Consider the following 15,790-nt stretch of genomic DNA (forward strand, 5'->3'; position numbering starts at 1 on the left):
AAAAAATATAGCTTTATAATTTTTTTTTAATTGGTGAACAGTGTGTTTTTCCAGGACCCATCAGCTCCAAGTCAAGTAGTTGTTTTCAATCTAGTTGTGGAGGGTGCAGCTCAGTGGCCCATGTGGGGATCAAACTGGCAACCTTGGTGTTATGAGCACTGCACTCTAACCAACTGAGCTAACCTGCCACCCCAGCTTTATAATTTTTTGTCATTAAAACATACTTGTCATTGTAGGAGGGTAAAATATACTTAAACAGTTTGCTGACTTGATTTAGATCTTGAATATTTAGACATAAGATATGTGGGCCTCTCTGCAATCTATTCTAGGCTATGCAAATGTAAGGAACTGTCTAGAAGTAAATATGACAAAATGTTAACAATTTTCAGTCCTAAGTGGTAGAAACATAACTATTTGTTACATTGCTTATTTGTTGTATTTTATACAACAGAAACAGTGTAAAATGTTTTTTTACATATCTAGTGAGTAGTTTTTTGATATAGTACAATAAGCAATACTTATTTTCTTTATATTTTTATTATCTTCTAAATTTTAATTAATGTCTTATTTTTTAATCGAAAGGAAAACAGCATTCTAAAATTTAAAAGACCAGTTTGGAACGAAGACAATTTTAAGAACCTGATCCTTGTATGGGCCTGTTCAAGCTTTTTCATATTTAAAGAAAAAACTGCTCCAACAGGCCTAGTCAGTCACTCACTGATGTGTGCCAGTAGCAACTAAGACAGGAGTTGGAATGTAGGAGTTAAAGGGAGAAAAGTGAGAACGGATCTGGTTAAAACAGTGGTCATACTGGAAAAAAAGGTGCAGCACAATCTATTAGGGATGAACATTGGAAGTGGTGAGTTGGCTGTTAGGAGACTAGCCATCAACCATCATAGGACACATGAACTCATCCCCCACCTTATATGATATTGTCGCCCAGTACCTTTATTCTAGTCAGCACTCCTCCACAAGTATGGCAATGTATTTTTAAAATTGTATACAATGTTTGCTTAGGGTTACTGACATATTTATAAATATGTTCATCATTCCTTCATGCTGCTCCGATTTCCACATGGGTTCATTTTCCTTTTGGCTGAGGTACATCCCTTAAAATCTCCTTTCATGAATGTCTGTGGGTGGTGTAATCGCTCATATTTGTATCAGTCTGAAGATTTTAATAATTTCTAACCCATTCTTGAAATTTATTATATATATATATATATATATATATATATATATATATATATATACACACACACACACACACACACACACATATACGTATATACATCGTTTATACATGGTTTAGAATTTTAGTTTATTTCCTTTCAGCACAATGAAGATGTTATTCTATGGTCTTCTAGCTTCCTTAGATCTACTGTTAAGTCAGAGAGCAATCAGTGTTGCTCCTTTATACATGACGGTCTTTTGCTTCTGGATGCTTTTAAATCTTAATTTCTTTTTCTTCGGTGTTCTTCAGTTATGCGATGATATGTCCAGATATGGCTTTCATCTTTACTTATCCTGCTTGGGTTTTATTGGAATTCCAGCATTTAAAGATACATGTTTTCAACGCTTCTGGAAAATCATGTCATTATGAATTTGAATATCTCCTCTTTCCTATTTTATCTAATCTTAAACAGCTTTATTGATATATAATTTATATTCATCAAGTGTATCTGTATAAGGTGTTTTTTTATATTTAGAATTGTGGACCATGGCCATAACGTAATTTTAGTACACTTTACCACCAAAAGAATCCTTGTGCCTATTGGCAGTCATTCCCCATCTCTACCCCACTTGCTATTGCCTCATTCTAGGAAATCATGAATTTATTATTTTTTTCCCCTATATATCTGCATATTCTGGACATTTCATATAAATAGAATCCTACAATATGTGATCGTTACTGACTTATTTCACTTACCATAGTATTTTTGAGATTCATTCATGTTGTATATATCTGTACTTCATTTCTGTTTATTGCCAAATAATATCCTATCGTATAGACACACCACCTTTTATTTATCCATTCATCATTTGGGTTGTTTCTACTTTTTGGCTATTGTGAATATGCTGCCGTGAACATTTAAGTATAAGTTTTTGTGTAGATGTATGTTTTCATTTCTATTGTGTAAACACCTAGTAGTGGAATTTCCAGGTCATACACAAACCCTATGTTTAAAATTTTTAGGACCTGTCAAACTGTTTTCCAAAGTGGCTGCCCCATTTTACATTCCCATCAGCAATGTGTGAGGGCTCCAATTTTCCAATCTCCATCATCTCTTTAAGGAAATATTACTAGACATATGCTAGGCCTTCTCACTATATCCACCATATCTTATTTTTCTCATAATTTCAATCCCTTTATATTCTATACAAATTCATGCAGTTTTATTATCCAGCTCACTTATTCTTCCTCAGAGCTAGAATCTATTTCCAGTGGTGGAACCCATTTTTCAAATGGGTTTTTTTTACTTTCAACTTTGAAAGTTTTAATTTTGAGAATTTCTATGTGAACTTTCCTCAATTCTGCGAAGTTATTCCATGGCTGTATTTTAAGCTTGCCTTATATTTATTTCAACATACTGTATTAGTTAGCTCAGGCTGCCATAACAAAATACCATACCCTGGGTGGTTTAAACACAGACAGTCTTTTTTCACAGCTCAGAGGCTGTAAATCCAAGATCAGGAGATCAGAATGGTCTGGTTCCGGCCGAAATCTTGCTTTCTGGCTTCCAGATGACAGATGACACCTTCTCAGATGGTGAACAGAGAGTAAGCTTTCTGGTGTTTTTTTTTTTTCTCATAAAGACACTAATTCTGTGAGGGCCTCACCCTTATGACCTCTTTTAACCTTATTTACTTCCTTACTCCAAATACTGTCCTATTGGAGGTTAGGGCCTGACCCTGTATGGACACAATATGGACACAATTCAGTCCATAACACATATTAAACTTAGTTACTTCAAAGTCTGTGTCTTATAGCCCAGCATCTGGATACATAAATATGCTCTATTAATGTCCTGTGTGTTTTACTGTGGATTCTCACAGATAATGCCTTTGCCTCTTAATGTCTTGTGATTTTGTTGTATAGTGAATTTCTCATTTTTGTTGAAACTTCATCTGCAGAATTCTTAGGAGCCTGAATTGAGTTTGAATTTTTCCAGGGAAGCTTTACATTTGCACCTCTCAGCCAACTAGGGGCCTCACAACAGGGGACCATCTTAAATAACACCATTAGCTTGCATTTTTTCTTTTCAGAAAACTCTGTAAATCCATGTGATGTTCAAGTCTGTGGTCACACGTTTTCAGATGATCCTTTTCTACAACATCTGGCACCAAGGACAAGGCATGTATGCAAGTTTTTCTTGCTGTCTCCTGTTTTCCAGTACGATTGTTTTTCTTGTTCACTTTACACTGAGGGTGGGGTCCCGTCTTTATGGAAGTGTCTCACATTTGATACCTTGCTTTTTGTAGCCCCCAGCTTTTCCTTCTATTCCCCATGCCCCACATAGCTATAAAGATAATGTCTTCAGTGTCGCCAGAAACTCTCAGGGAAAGAGACAAATCTGGGGGTCACTTGCCTCCCAAGGTTCCTGCTTGTACTTTGTTTAGGGTCCTGTGGATTCTTTGCGTTTTTTTCAGTTCAGGAAAACATTTAGAATAATGTTTGTTTGTCTGGTTGTTTGTTTTTAATATTTCAAATGATATTTTTACCATTTAATTAGGAAAGTGTGCCAAACTATCAAACTATTATACTAATTGCCCCCCGCCCCGGGAATTATGCCTCCCTGCATCGGTGCTCTTTTGTGATGTAACTTGGCTGCTCCAGCTCCCGCCATCAGGAAGTGAAGTCTGTTTCCCCACCCCTTGGATCTGGGCCGTGCTGTGACTTGCTTTGACAAACAGAATGTGGTGTAAGTGACTTAAGAGGTCTTTCGGCTTTTGCTTTCCTGGAAGGCTTCCAACATCACATGAAGAAGACCCAGATGAAAGACCACATGAGGAGAAAGGCTGAGCCATTGCAGCCATCTCAGCTGAGATAGATAGGTGAGTGAGGACATCTGAGAATGGCCATTCTCCACCCAAACCACTAATTGAATGCTGCCGCATGAGTGAGCTCAGGCAAGACAAGCAGAATCCCTCAGCCACTCCACAGAGTTGTGAGAGATAATAAATTATTTTTGTTTTAAGCCACTAAGCTTTTGGGGTGGTTTGTTACACATCAATAGGAAATTGATACAAAGGGTCTTTGGGATCTCTAATCCACCACGTTGGATTGGCTGGAAAAGGATGTCCCCAGGGTGGAGGTTAGGAAACTAAGAGGGGTGAAGAGGGCATCCATGTTGGGTGGGGAGGAGGCAGGAAGTGGTGAAGAAAAACTGGTTACAATAGAGGATTGTTCAGATCATATATTAAATAAAACGAGAGCCAGTTTTCTCATTGTTGGAGAAGAGAGTTGCAAATGTGCAAAAGAGATGACTAAAAGAAAACTAAATCCAAGGGTATTTGGCTGGAATTGGAGGTACCCATGTAAACTCATGGTTGTAAATATATAGAGAGATAGAGAAATATAGAGGCAAACATATGTGTGAATATATAAATATAGTACCTAACTCTGCCCATTAAGATGTACCGAGGGAAGTAGCAATGAGCATACCTAGCACCCAGATCTTGACTTCTAAAAATCATTTTCCACTAAAAGGAATCATGTCTCTGGTGAAATGGCTAATTCAAGAGCTGGCCAAGGAAAGTATTAGACGTGTTGGGAGTAATTTTTGGAAAGTTGCAAAATGCTCAAAAAATGAAGACATGTCAAAAGGACACAAAAACCAGTTGAAGGGGCTCTGACTAGCTAAATATGGCATGATTTGATCATCACAATGACGACAGTAATGGGGTTATAACCCATCCAATAAAATAGGAGTCCAAGCATGTGTGCAGATATAAAAATAGATGAAGTGAAAGTTTGGTGAGACAAAGTATAGTTAGATAGCATCAGAGTTACTCCCCACAAATTAATTAATTGCAGACACACAAATAGAGTGTCTTTATAGTGGAGACACAATGCAGACACCACCTTAATCAATGACCTCACTTAACATCACCAATAATGGGACAACTTGAAATCATGCATGGCATGACAGGATGCAGTCAGGAGCACACAGCATGCTGTGATCTGCCTGCCAAAGATGGGTAACGTGTATCTGACCACGAGGAAACAGACAAACCTGTATTAATTAGTCAGCTATTGCTGTGTCAAAAGCTACCCTCCAAATTTATGGATTAAAACACATAATTATCTTTCACAGTTTCTGTGGGTCAAGAATTTGGGAGCAGCTTGGATGGGTGGCTCTGGCTTAGGCTGTCCTCTGAGGTTGCTGGAGAATCCTCATGGCTTAGCCTCATGGTTGGCAAGGTGGTGTGGCTGCTAATGAAATACTTTAACTCATCTCTATGAGGGCTTCTTTACAAGTGAGTGTCCTCATGATGCAATGTCTGGTGTCCCCCAGAGCAAGCAATGCAAGAGACCAAGGCAGAAGCTGCACTATCTTTTATGACCTACCCTCTAGACACATACCACCACTCTGGCAGTATGCCACTGGTCCCACGGGTCACCCCGGTTCAGGGTGGGAGGGGACTACACAAGGACGTGAATACTAGGAGATGAGATCTGGCTACCATAAGCCCCAATAAAGGGATAAAATCTGCTGACATATAATCTTCAAAATGATTAGAATCATGAAGCTTAAGAAAATGCTGAGGAATTGACTATATTAAGGGTGACTACAGAGACAGGACAACAAAATGCAACACATAATTTGGGACTGTAAAGGCCACTATTAGATAATTAGGGAAATCTGAATGCAGTTTGAGGATTAGAAGTCAGTATTAATTTCCTAATTTACATGGTTGTATAAGGTTCTACAGGCATACCTCATTTTATTGTGCTTCGCTTTATTGTGCTTCACAGATACTGTGTTTTTTACAATTTGAGGGCTAGATTCTCCACCATCAAAAAGATTACAACTTGCTTGATTGTGATACTCACTTTATTTTGGTGGCCGGTAACCGAACCCACAATATCTCTGAGGTGTGCCTGTATACTGGAATTTTCTTGTTTGGAGGAAAGACACAATAAAGAATTTGAGAGTGATGGGGTGTCATTTCGCAACTTCCTCTCTTTTCTGAATATTTGAGATGGTTGAAAGAAAAACACACATACCTTTAACCCCAAAGAAATAATTTAAACTACTTGAAACGCAGGTGCTTTGGGGGTATTATATTGTAATTCTTTGACCCAGATTATTTCCTTAATAGTTCTTTTTTATAAAAGTCAGTGTGTTTAAACTTGAGCAACAGAAAACCCCAAAGAAAACAAGAAAAAAATCCATAGTATTTTGGCACGTAGTTTTCTGGTCCTTTTTGTGAGCATCCACATACATTCACATACACTTTAAAAACCAATCATAAACATGATATCATATTGTTTATATTTTTATCATAAACCTTTCCTCAGGCCAATAATATCCTTCTACAATATAAAAAGAGGTAACTTACCCACTTTCATATGTTAATATGAGGCTGAGATTCAGGACAAGTTTTGCTTGCCTCCAAAACCTGTACCTTTTTTCCCTACACTAATCCTCTACCCGCCCCAAACAGGGAAAAAAAAAAAAAAAAAGCACAATTTTTTTTCACCCACCCATTAACAATGGCAATGATGTTTGCCAACTGTACAGCTCTGCAGTTCCTAGCACCCATTCACACCCAGAGTCCCATGATCTTCCAAAGAGGTGTATTATGTTGTAATGTGCCACCTTCATCCTCGGGCCATTTACATAGCTAATAGCTGTGACAGCCTCCATTTCATAGTATTCTTTTCAGGAGACTTATTTAAAATAGTGCTGCATGGTTTACCACTGGCCTCTTTTGAAGTGATGATGGGATATGTCAGTGTATGAGTCAATCAACTAATATTTCAATATCCATTGTGTACAAGATTCTGCATCTGAAAACTCTTGGGAGTGCAAAGATGTGAATGCTAATCCCTTGCCAGGAAGCACCCTGAAATTCAACGAGGAAGATAAGTATCCATTCAACAATCTACAGTAGCACCAGTCAGTCCATGCTTAGGCGCGGGAGTCAGAGAAGTACGGTGCGTTTTTATTACCAGAAAGACTTCATCAAGAAGGAAGGACTTAAGCTCAGCCTCCAATGATGGAGGGGATGTGCCCGGAGCAAGTATTTCTGGCAAAAGCAATAGTATTAATAAGGATTCAGGGGCAGGAATGTTTTAGACATGTGTAGTGAATAGTGAAGAGATGAGTGTGGTTAGAAGGTGACAAAGAGAAAAAGGGGGAACACATTTGGTCAGGGGCTGATTGTGGAGAGTCCTGAACGCCATATCCAGAACAAATTTTATTAAATGGGAAGCAACTGCATTAGATGAGAGCCAGGCCCTAGGTAGGAAATGAGGATGTAGAGTCTTTCTGCAGGCAACTCCTTAGAGTCTCTTGGTAGGGAAATAAGATGGTGGCCCTAAAGGGTCAATTAAAGTTATCAACAACATTGCGGAAGCTGTGCCCACTTGAAGGCTGAAGAAATGGTGGTGGTGGAGAGAGAAAGATGGAAGATGATAGAGAGAGAACAATTAGTGAAGCAAGTTCTCCAGTGAGGTGAAGGGGCATAGAATCCAGAAACATGCCGATGGAGAAGTTGGGGAAGGGGACATCTTTGAGGAGGAAGGAAAGCATGTCCTCTCAGACAGGAGAGACAGAGACTGGTCTCAGTACAGAGATGGAATGGTTTGAAGCAGAGAGAAGGGTAAAAGATGTGTTGTCCCAGGCTAGGCCCAGGCTCAGTGGGTTCAGGGAAGCAGGCAAGGGGTGGTTTGGTTTGCAGAGTCATAGTGATTATTTAAAACGAGGTTGATAGCTCAAAGGGTAGATGAGAGAGCAGAGGAAAATCGATACCCAGAGGCCCATGATTAGGGGCCATTTTCTACAGGTGAGTTGGAACTCTATTTGGGGTGGGTAAATTCCTCCAGCCCATTGTTGTCTTCTTCCGTGGCCTTGGAATTACCTAGGCTAGGATTACCAAGGTTCTCCAGCAGCGCTATCCAGTAGAACTTTCTGTGACGATACATTCTATGTTTGCACTTCCCAATATAGTAGCCATTGGCTCCCTGATAGCTTTCGAGCACTTGAAATGTGGCTAATGTGATTGAGGAACTGAAATTTTAAAATGTCTTTCATTTAAATAGCCACAGATGACTAATGGTCGCGTCACTGGACAGAGCAGCTATTGAATGGCCCCTTTCTCCTTAGTGAGGAAGGAGTGGAGGAATGCATGGAGTCAGATAGAAGAGTTTGCCATTTACTGAGAGGCACTAGTTTTCCCAGTGATGACTGGTTGATCCTCCCAAGAGTAAGCTTGTTTCAGAAACTCTACACTTTCTTCTTTGTGCTCATGATAAACACACGCACAAGAATCAATTATTTGGGAGAATAAATTTTCATCACTAGATTCTGAATGTTTTTTTACCTTAAGGACAGTCCTGTCCATAAATCCATATACCTGGGAAGCCAAATTAGCTATCCCAGGGATTCCTGATGAGGAAACGTGGACACACTGGAGACGATATACTCAGGCCAGAGTAGCTTCTGTGCCTCTTTTGGGGTCTTAAGTCTGGAGTCCTAGAAATAGTTCTGACTTAATATCAGAGAGACCTAGATTCAAATTTTGGTCCTTGAGGAAGTTATCCAACCATTTACCTCCATATCTATAAAACAGAAAGAATGATACCTACTTACATAGGCTGTTGCAGGTGTTACATATAATTAACTTATTCATATTTATTTCACACTGATTGCCAGCGAATGTGCTAGACACTAGGAATAAAACGGCAGGCAAAGCAGATACTATTCTTGTTGCACTAGCTTATGTTCTAGTACGTGAAGATAGGCATTAATCAAATAATCACATTAGTATTGTATATGCTATATATTTATATACTATACCTTTATACTATAACTCTGTTATATAAAATTTCAGACTGTGCTAGGTTCAGGAAGGGAGAATGTAGGTGAGGTGATTTTTAAAACATGTTTGCAGATTTTTTGACACTCTCCCTCTAAAAGGTAGACTCTAATTCCTGACTCATTGGATGTGGGCCAATCTTAGTGACTCACTTTTAACAAACAGAATATGGTAGAAATAATGCTATGTGGCTTCTGAAGCTAGTTCATAAGATGAGTAATTTTTTCCCTCCCCCTCTTCCTCTCCCTCTCCCCTCCCTCTTCCTTCCCTTCCCTCCTCTGTGTTTCCTACCCCTCCCCTCTTTTCCTTATCCCCTCCCCTTCCTTCCTTCCTTTCTTCCTTCCTCCCTTCCGTCCCTCCCTCCCTCCCTCTTTCTCAATGCTTGGCTTTGAATTCAAGGCACCATGTTGTCAAGAATCTCAAGCCCAAGGAATATGGAGAGAAGCACATGTACAAAGAAACTGAGCCCTCTGATGAAAAACCAGCACCAACTTGCCAGTCATATGAGTGAACAGTCTTGAAGTGGGAACTCCAGCCCCAGTCAAACCTTCAGGTAACTGCATTCCTGGCTGATATCTGACTACAATCTCATGACAGACCACAGGCCACAACCACCTAGCCAAGCCATTCCCAAACACCTGACCCACAGAAATCATGAGAGATAATAAATGATTATTACTGTTTAAGGCATACAGTTTTGGAGATATTTGTTATCAAGTAGTAGATAACTAATACAATAGAAAACCATGTGATAAAAGCCTGGGGGTCAGGAAAAACCGACTTGATGAAATAACATTTGAGCTAATATACAGGAGGAGAGGAATGAATTAGATAAAGAGGACAAAGTATTCCAAGGAGCTGTACTAACAGAAACAAGGGCCCTGTGGGAAGATGATAAATCTGAGGAACTGAAAGTTATCCTGTGGGCTAGGAACACACTATCAGCAGGAAAAGATGCCTGAAAAGGTAGGGGAGGGGTTGGCTCATGCAGGATCTTAGACTGACTTTTCCCAAATTTGGTAGAACACTCTGGAAGGGTATTCAGCCAGTAGGGATGTATCAAGTCTGACATTTAGGTTTCTGGTGCTTTCAAGAGAAATGGGAAACACCTGACGAGGACCATATTCACAGTGGAAGATCATAGTTTTGGACAGGTTGTTTGACATACTTTTGAGATATCCAGATGATGTTGTCAAGCAGGAAATTAAATATATACATCTGGAGTTCCAAGGAGAGATGTGGATTGCAAGTGCATGGCTTCAAAGCAACAGCAGACAAATAGTAATTGAAACCAATGAAGTGAATTAGCTAGAATCTGCTGGAGGCTGGATAGCAAATGAGAAGGGAAGAAAACCTAGGACCCAGAACTGTAAGATTTAACCACTAGCTAGGGCAGAATGGGTCAGCAAAGAAAAATGAGTAGATCAGTCAGAGAAGTAGGAGGAAAACAAAAAAAAAAGTGTGCCAGGGAGAGAGGGAGAATGTTTCAGGGAGGTGATGGTCGACGATGTTGGACAAGCCGAGATGGTGCGGATGAAAGGCCTATGGAGCTAGCTACACTGAGTCAGGAAGGCTAGACCGACACCTGTTTTGATGGAATAAGTAATGGTGGCAGAAGCCCAATGGGAGAGGGTCAAGGGACAATCCCTTTCAGAAAGTTTAGCTGTGAAAGGCAGGAGACAGGACTGTAGGGGATGAGGTTAGAGCAATAAAAGATGACTTTTTGTTGTTTTTTAAGATGGGGGAGAGACTTGTGTACTATGTTTAAATGCTAATGGAAAAGATCCAGCACAGAGTGAAGTTAGAGGTCTGGAAGAGAGGCTGGGTGTATAATAAAAGTATTATGAGACTATGAGAGGAGATAGGATTCAGAAGCAATCAAGCCCTGGGCACACGGGAGGCGTTTGAATATGTGCAGCTCTCTTTAACATTTATTTTTAATGTTTAAAAATTGGGAACTACAACAGATATGTAAAAAAGAGTGCTTAAAACAAATGCATAGTATACGGAACACCCATATGATCAGACAAAACTATAACATTGCCAGCACCCCAGAAGCCCTCTCTCACTCTCCTTTCTTATCACGACACTATCCCTAGTAATAACCACTGCCCCAGATTTATGGGTAATTATTCATGTTCTTCCATCTGGTATTTTCCCCCCACTTCATTCTAGTTTTGCTACCTAAATATACATCCCTAAACAATGCTGTTAAATTTTGCTTATTTTTGAACTTTGTATAAACACAGCTATACTGCATGGATTCTTCTATTTCACACTTCTTTCACTCAAAAATATATATTTGGGATTCATCCATGTTGTTGTATGTAGCTATATACTTTGTTTTCAACCCTGTAGAGTATTCCATTGTATGACTGTATCACAATTCACTTATCCTTTGTGCCATGAGTGGACATTTAGGTTGTTTCTTGTTTGGGGTTACTACAAGAATGCCCCAGGGGCTGGCCGAGTGGCTCAGTTGGTTAAGAGCTCGCTCAAGAGTTTGAGCTCTGAGTAACAGCGGTTTGATTCCCAGCCCAAGCTGAGCTGCCACTGAGCTGCCAACAGGTGGCAGGATGACTCAGCTAAAAAAAAAAAATGCCCCAGAGAACATTCTTGTACATGTGTCCTGGGGCACAGGTACATGAGTTTCTCTTGGCTGTATTCCTTTTCCCAAATTTGGTAGAACACTCTGGAAGGGTATTCAGTATGGAGTATGCATATCTTCAACTTCACTAGCTAATACCAAACTTTTTCAGATTGTACCAATTTACACTCCTATAAGAAGAGGTGCTAGACTTCCTTAGGGATGAGATAAATTGTATCAATATTATTGATACATCTTTACTTGTTTAACAAAGAATTAGCTTCCTGAGCCAGGTGCTTCTTTAGGGTAAGTTTTAACCCACTGGCTCTTCTAGCTTAAGGCAGACTCACAGTTTCTATCTCAGGATGATTTGTTACCATTAAGTACATTGTTGTTTCTTTTATGTGCTACAAGTTAGTTTCTTCCTTGGTAATACTTGGGACAACAAACTCTCTTGTATCATTAGTGATACAAATAACCATTACATCTCAGGGTAGGCCACCTGGCAGATAGCTGATCTTCTGGGTTCAGTGTAGTACTGTGTTTGGGCGGTTGAGTAGAAGGTTAAGAGCATGAATTCTGGAGCTGGACTGCCTGGGTTTGAATTCTGACTCTACTTTTTAGCTGCATGATCCTGAACAAATTATTTCTGGTCCTCTCTGGTCTTCAGCCTGCTCATCTATAAAATGAGAGCAATTATAGTGTAACTACCTCATAAGGGGGACTGTGACGGTTAAATACATGGAAAGTACTTAGAGCAGTGCCTGGTATTCTATTGCTTTGATATATATCCATTTCAGTTTTGGGGCAGTAGAGGTCAGTGGTTATGAGCATGGGCTAAAGTCAGAAGGAGTTCAGGTCCTGGCTCTACTCTCTTCTGACTCTGTGACTATGGGCAAGTCAGATAACTTCCCTACACCTCAGTTCCTCTACTGTATAAACTGGACTAATAATGGCTACCTTGTTCAGGTGCCATAGGATCAGCTGAGATGGCTAATGCAAAATGCCAAGGTACAGCAGGTGGTAGCTGCTGTCATTTCAGCAGGTGGCAGCTAGTATTGCTGCCCTTAGATGCTGGGTGAATAGCTCCTGGGCCCTAAACCCATAAGTCCTATATGCACTGACCTATGGGTGGTTGAGGACAGTGAAAATGTGTGAAAGATACGGAGGAGCGATGACGAGTTACTCCCATGTATGTGTAGGTGCCGGGACAGTGTGTGCTTAGCTGAATGAGACCCAGTACACTTTCTATGGTCTCAGATATGGGGGCATCCCAGTACACTGGTAACTAACAGAATATAAGTAGTGCGGAGGAAGGAGTTTTGAGGGTTCTAGGGAGGAAATACCTGGGTGAGTAGTCTGCCTGGAACAAAAGGTTTTTAAGATGAGTCTCAGAAAACGTGCACATAGATGGGAGAAAATACTGGTCAGGAAAGTCACAGTGCATCTTTAAGAGCTTTGAATCCCAGGCTAAGGTATTTTTCCATTATTCAGTAAGGAATGGGAGAACTTGTATTACCAGGTGGCTGTGAGATGGGAGCTAGAATCTGAAAGAGGCCCAGGTGCAAGGGACCAATAAATAATGGTTTAGAAACACTACTGTTTGGCTGGCACTGCCATCAGACTCGCTCAGGTGCTTTTAAAAGATGATATTTGGAGGGAGACATGCCTACTACAGTTTTAATGCCAAATTAATTATGTATTTACACATTTCCAAAAACCAGTGCTAAGATGGCTGGAGTCATTATTGTGAACCTCGTTGTATCACCTTATTATTGCATGCAAACTAGAGAAAATGCATTAGGATCTGACCATGGTGGTGAATACCTACAGAGGTGAGAAAATTGTATAGAACTAAATACAGGCACATACAAATGAGTACAAGTAAGACAGGATATGTCAGATGGGTGGGTTGTATCAATGTCAACATACAATTGTGATTTTATATTATAGTTTTGGAAGGCATTACCATGAGGAAAATGGGGCGAACTGAACAAACGATTTCTCTGTATTATTTTTTTACAACTGCATGGAAATCAATTTTCTCAACAAAATTTCAATTTAAAAAATGCCATAGTAAAAGTTATATTTCGTAGAAAGTGAGCCCCATCCCCTTTCCCCCAGTTACATGAATGTAGGAGATTTCTGGGGTACATAAGTTCAGCATTATTTATCCTGTGGCCCCACTGGACAGAAGAACAAAGTGCCAGCCTAGCTGTTTTGATCTAAGTCAGCGGTTCTCAACCTTCCTAATGCTGCGACCCCTTAATACAGTGCCTCATGTTGTGGTGACCCCCAACCATAAAATTATTTTCATTGCTACTCTATAACTGTAATTTTGCTACTGTTATGAATCGTAATGTAAATATGTTTTTGTTTTCCGATGGTCTTAGGCGACCCCTGGGAAAGGGTCGGTCGATCCCCAAAGGGGTCGTGACCCACAGGTTGAGAACCCCTAAGTGAAACGCAGATTACAACTACCCCAAACTTTTGACAGTTCTGCCACAGTGGGTCAACTTTACCCATCTGTTTTCTGATTTACCCACTGACTACTATGTTACTTTTGGGTCACTACCTCCAAAGGTAGCATTAAAATAATTCTCTTATTATTGAAGTGAAGTTTATCGAGAGAGAGAGAGAGAGAGAGAGAGAGAGAGAGAGAGATATGAAGTGAAGTTGTTGGATGCAGCATTTTTAAAATTAGGGTTTTTTTACCTGACCCATTACTTTAGAAAAGTACAACCCTCAGCGATGAGTGAACTTAATTTCTCGAGTGACTTGGAGAAGACGGTGCTAACAGGGCAGGGTTATTACAAACTCTGTAATTATCCTTTCTCTGCTATGCTAAAGGTTTCCCTTCCCAACAGTAAGACTGACTTCGACTTGAAAGAGAGCCCTGAACTTGGTGTATAAAGTGAAAGAAAAGAGAAGAAATGGCTGGCTGGGAATCCGGCCCCGGGAAGGCGTCCACCGCGCTGGAGAACTACCACGCGAATTTCCAGAAAAGAAACTTCTCTTTCCCAGACTTGCAGATTTCCGCGAGTCCAGAAACGCTCTAAGAGGCCGACTGAGCTTTCGCGTCCTGTAGGTGGGAAACTGAGGCAGCTCCAGCCTCGGCGCCCGCCCTAAGGAGGGAACTCAAGTTTCCAGAGATCTCCGCGCGGGCGCAGACACCTCCAAGCCGCCCTCCTACTGCCCGCCCCGCCCAGCTCCGGACAAAGCCGGGAGCCGGCGCCGGGAGGGGGCAGGGCGGCTCCCGCGCGCGCCCCGCTCCTCCGTGGGCGCGAGACTCCGCCCTGCCGCCCCTCGGGGGGAGCCCGCGCCCCAACAGCGAGGAGGCCCAGGCGGGCCCGCCCCAATCCCCATGACGTCACCGGCGGCAGCAGGCCCCGCCCCCGGCCCCAGGCCGCATGACGTCACCGAGGCCCCACCCCTCCGGAGCGAGTTCGGTCCTGGCGTTCATTTCATTCCTGTCCTCATTCCGAACATTCTTAGCATCGCTCGCGCCGCGCCGCGCCGCCCGAGCCGAGCCGAGCCTCTGCAGCCGCCGCCGCGGCCCCGCCGCCCGCCGCGGGCGCCCACCAAGCACTTTGCAGACTCGCTTCCACCCTGCGGGCCAGTCCGCGCGGCGGGGCCCGGTCCCGGGGCGGCCGCGTCCGGGGACAGGCCATGCAGTGAAGCCCCCCCACCCCGTCCACCTTTGCCCGGAGCCGCGGGCAGCAGCCCAGTGCGCCCAACCGGCCCCGGGGCAGGAGCGGTGCTAAGCAGGGGTGGGGTGGCCCAGCCCGGGGACCGAGCGCTGGGGAGGGAGCCGGGCTCCGAGCTGAGGGCGGGGGAAGCGGCGCCGAAGTTTGCCTCGGACTCACCGGGCGCTGCGGCTGCTCCCTTCGCGAGGTAAGTTGGCGCGCGGGGCTGATGCTGGGTGCGAGGGGCGCACGGGGCGCCGGGTCCAGCGGTGCGACCCGCTCGGGCCGCTCCTTCTCTCCGGGCTCTGCTTTGTGTGCGGCAGGCGGACGGGCGGGCACGCGGAGGGCCGGGGCTGGGCCCCCGCGCCCGCCTCCCCGCGTCCCCTTCAAGGTGAGAGGCCGGGCGCCGCCGCGCGAGTTGCCGGGACGCCAAGTTGGGCCGCGCGCTGCGGAGCCCGCGCGGCAACAG

The 15,790-nt window shown here is 42.6% G+C and overlaps 1 protein-coding gene and 1 long non-coding RNA gene across 10 annotated transcripts in view; one reads left to right on the top strand and one right to left on the bottom strand.

Annotated features, from left to right (window-relative positions):
- LOC109388274 (uncharacterized) overlaps positions 1-15,775 on the bottom strand; it is a 52,121-nt gene extending 36,346 nt beyond the window's left edge. The window contains exon 1 of the long non-coding RNA XR_002125169.1: positions 15,502-15,775. This is a non-coding gene — a long non-coding RNA (uncharacterized LOC109388274). The remainder of the gene's footprint in view (positions 1-15,501) is intronic.
- Positions 15,314-15,790, top strand: part of TEAD1 (TEA domain transcription factor 1) — a 255,672-nt gene continuing 255,195 nt past the window's right edge. For 6 of the 9 annotated variants that reach the window (XM_019652863.1, XM_019652866.1, XM_019652868.1 and 3 more), the window contains exon 1: positions 15,442-15,529. The gene's annotated coding sequence lies outside the window, so the exon portion shown is untranslated. Of the gene's footprint in view, positions 15,530-15,790 lie in introns of all 9 variants that reach the window. The other 3 variants (XM_019652871.1, XM_019652872.1, XM_019652873.1) reach the window with 1 other exon arrangement.

The sequence above is a fragment of the Hipposideros armiger genome, unplaced genomic scaffold (assembly GCF_001890085.2).
Source record: "Hipposideros armiger isolate ML-2016 unplaced genomic scaffold, ASM189008v1 scaffold_188, whole genome shotgun sequence".
NCBI classification, from domain to species: domain Eukaryota; kingdom Metazoa; phylum Chordata; class Mammalia; order Chiroptera; family Hipposideridae; genus Hipposideros; species Hipposideros armiger.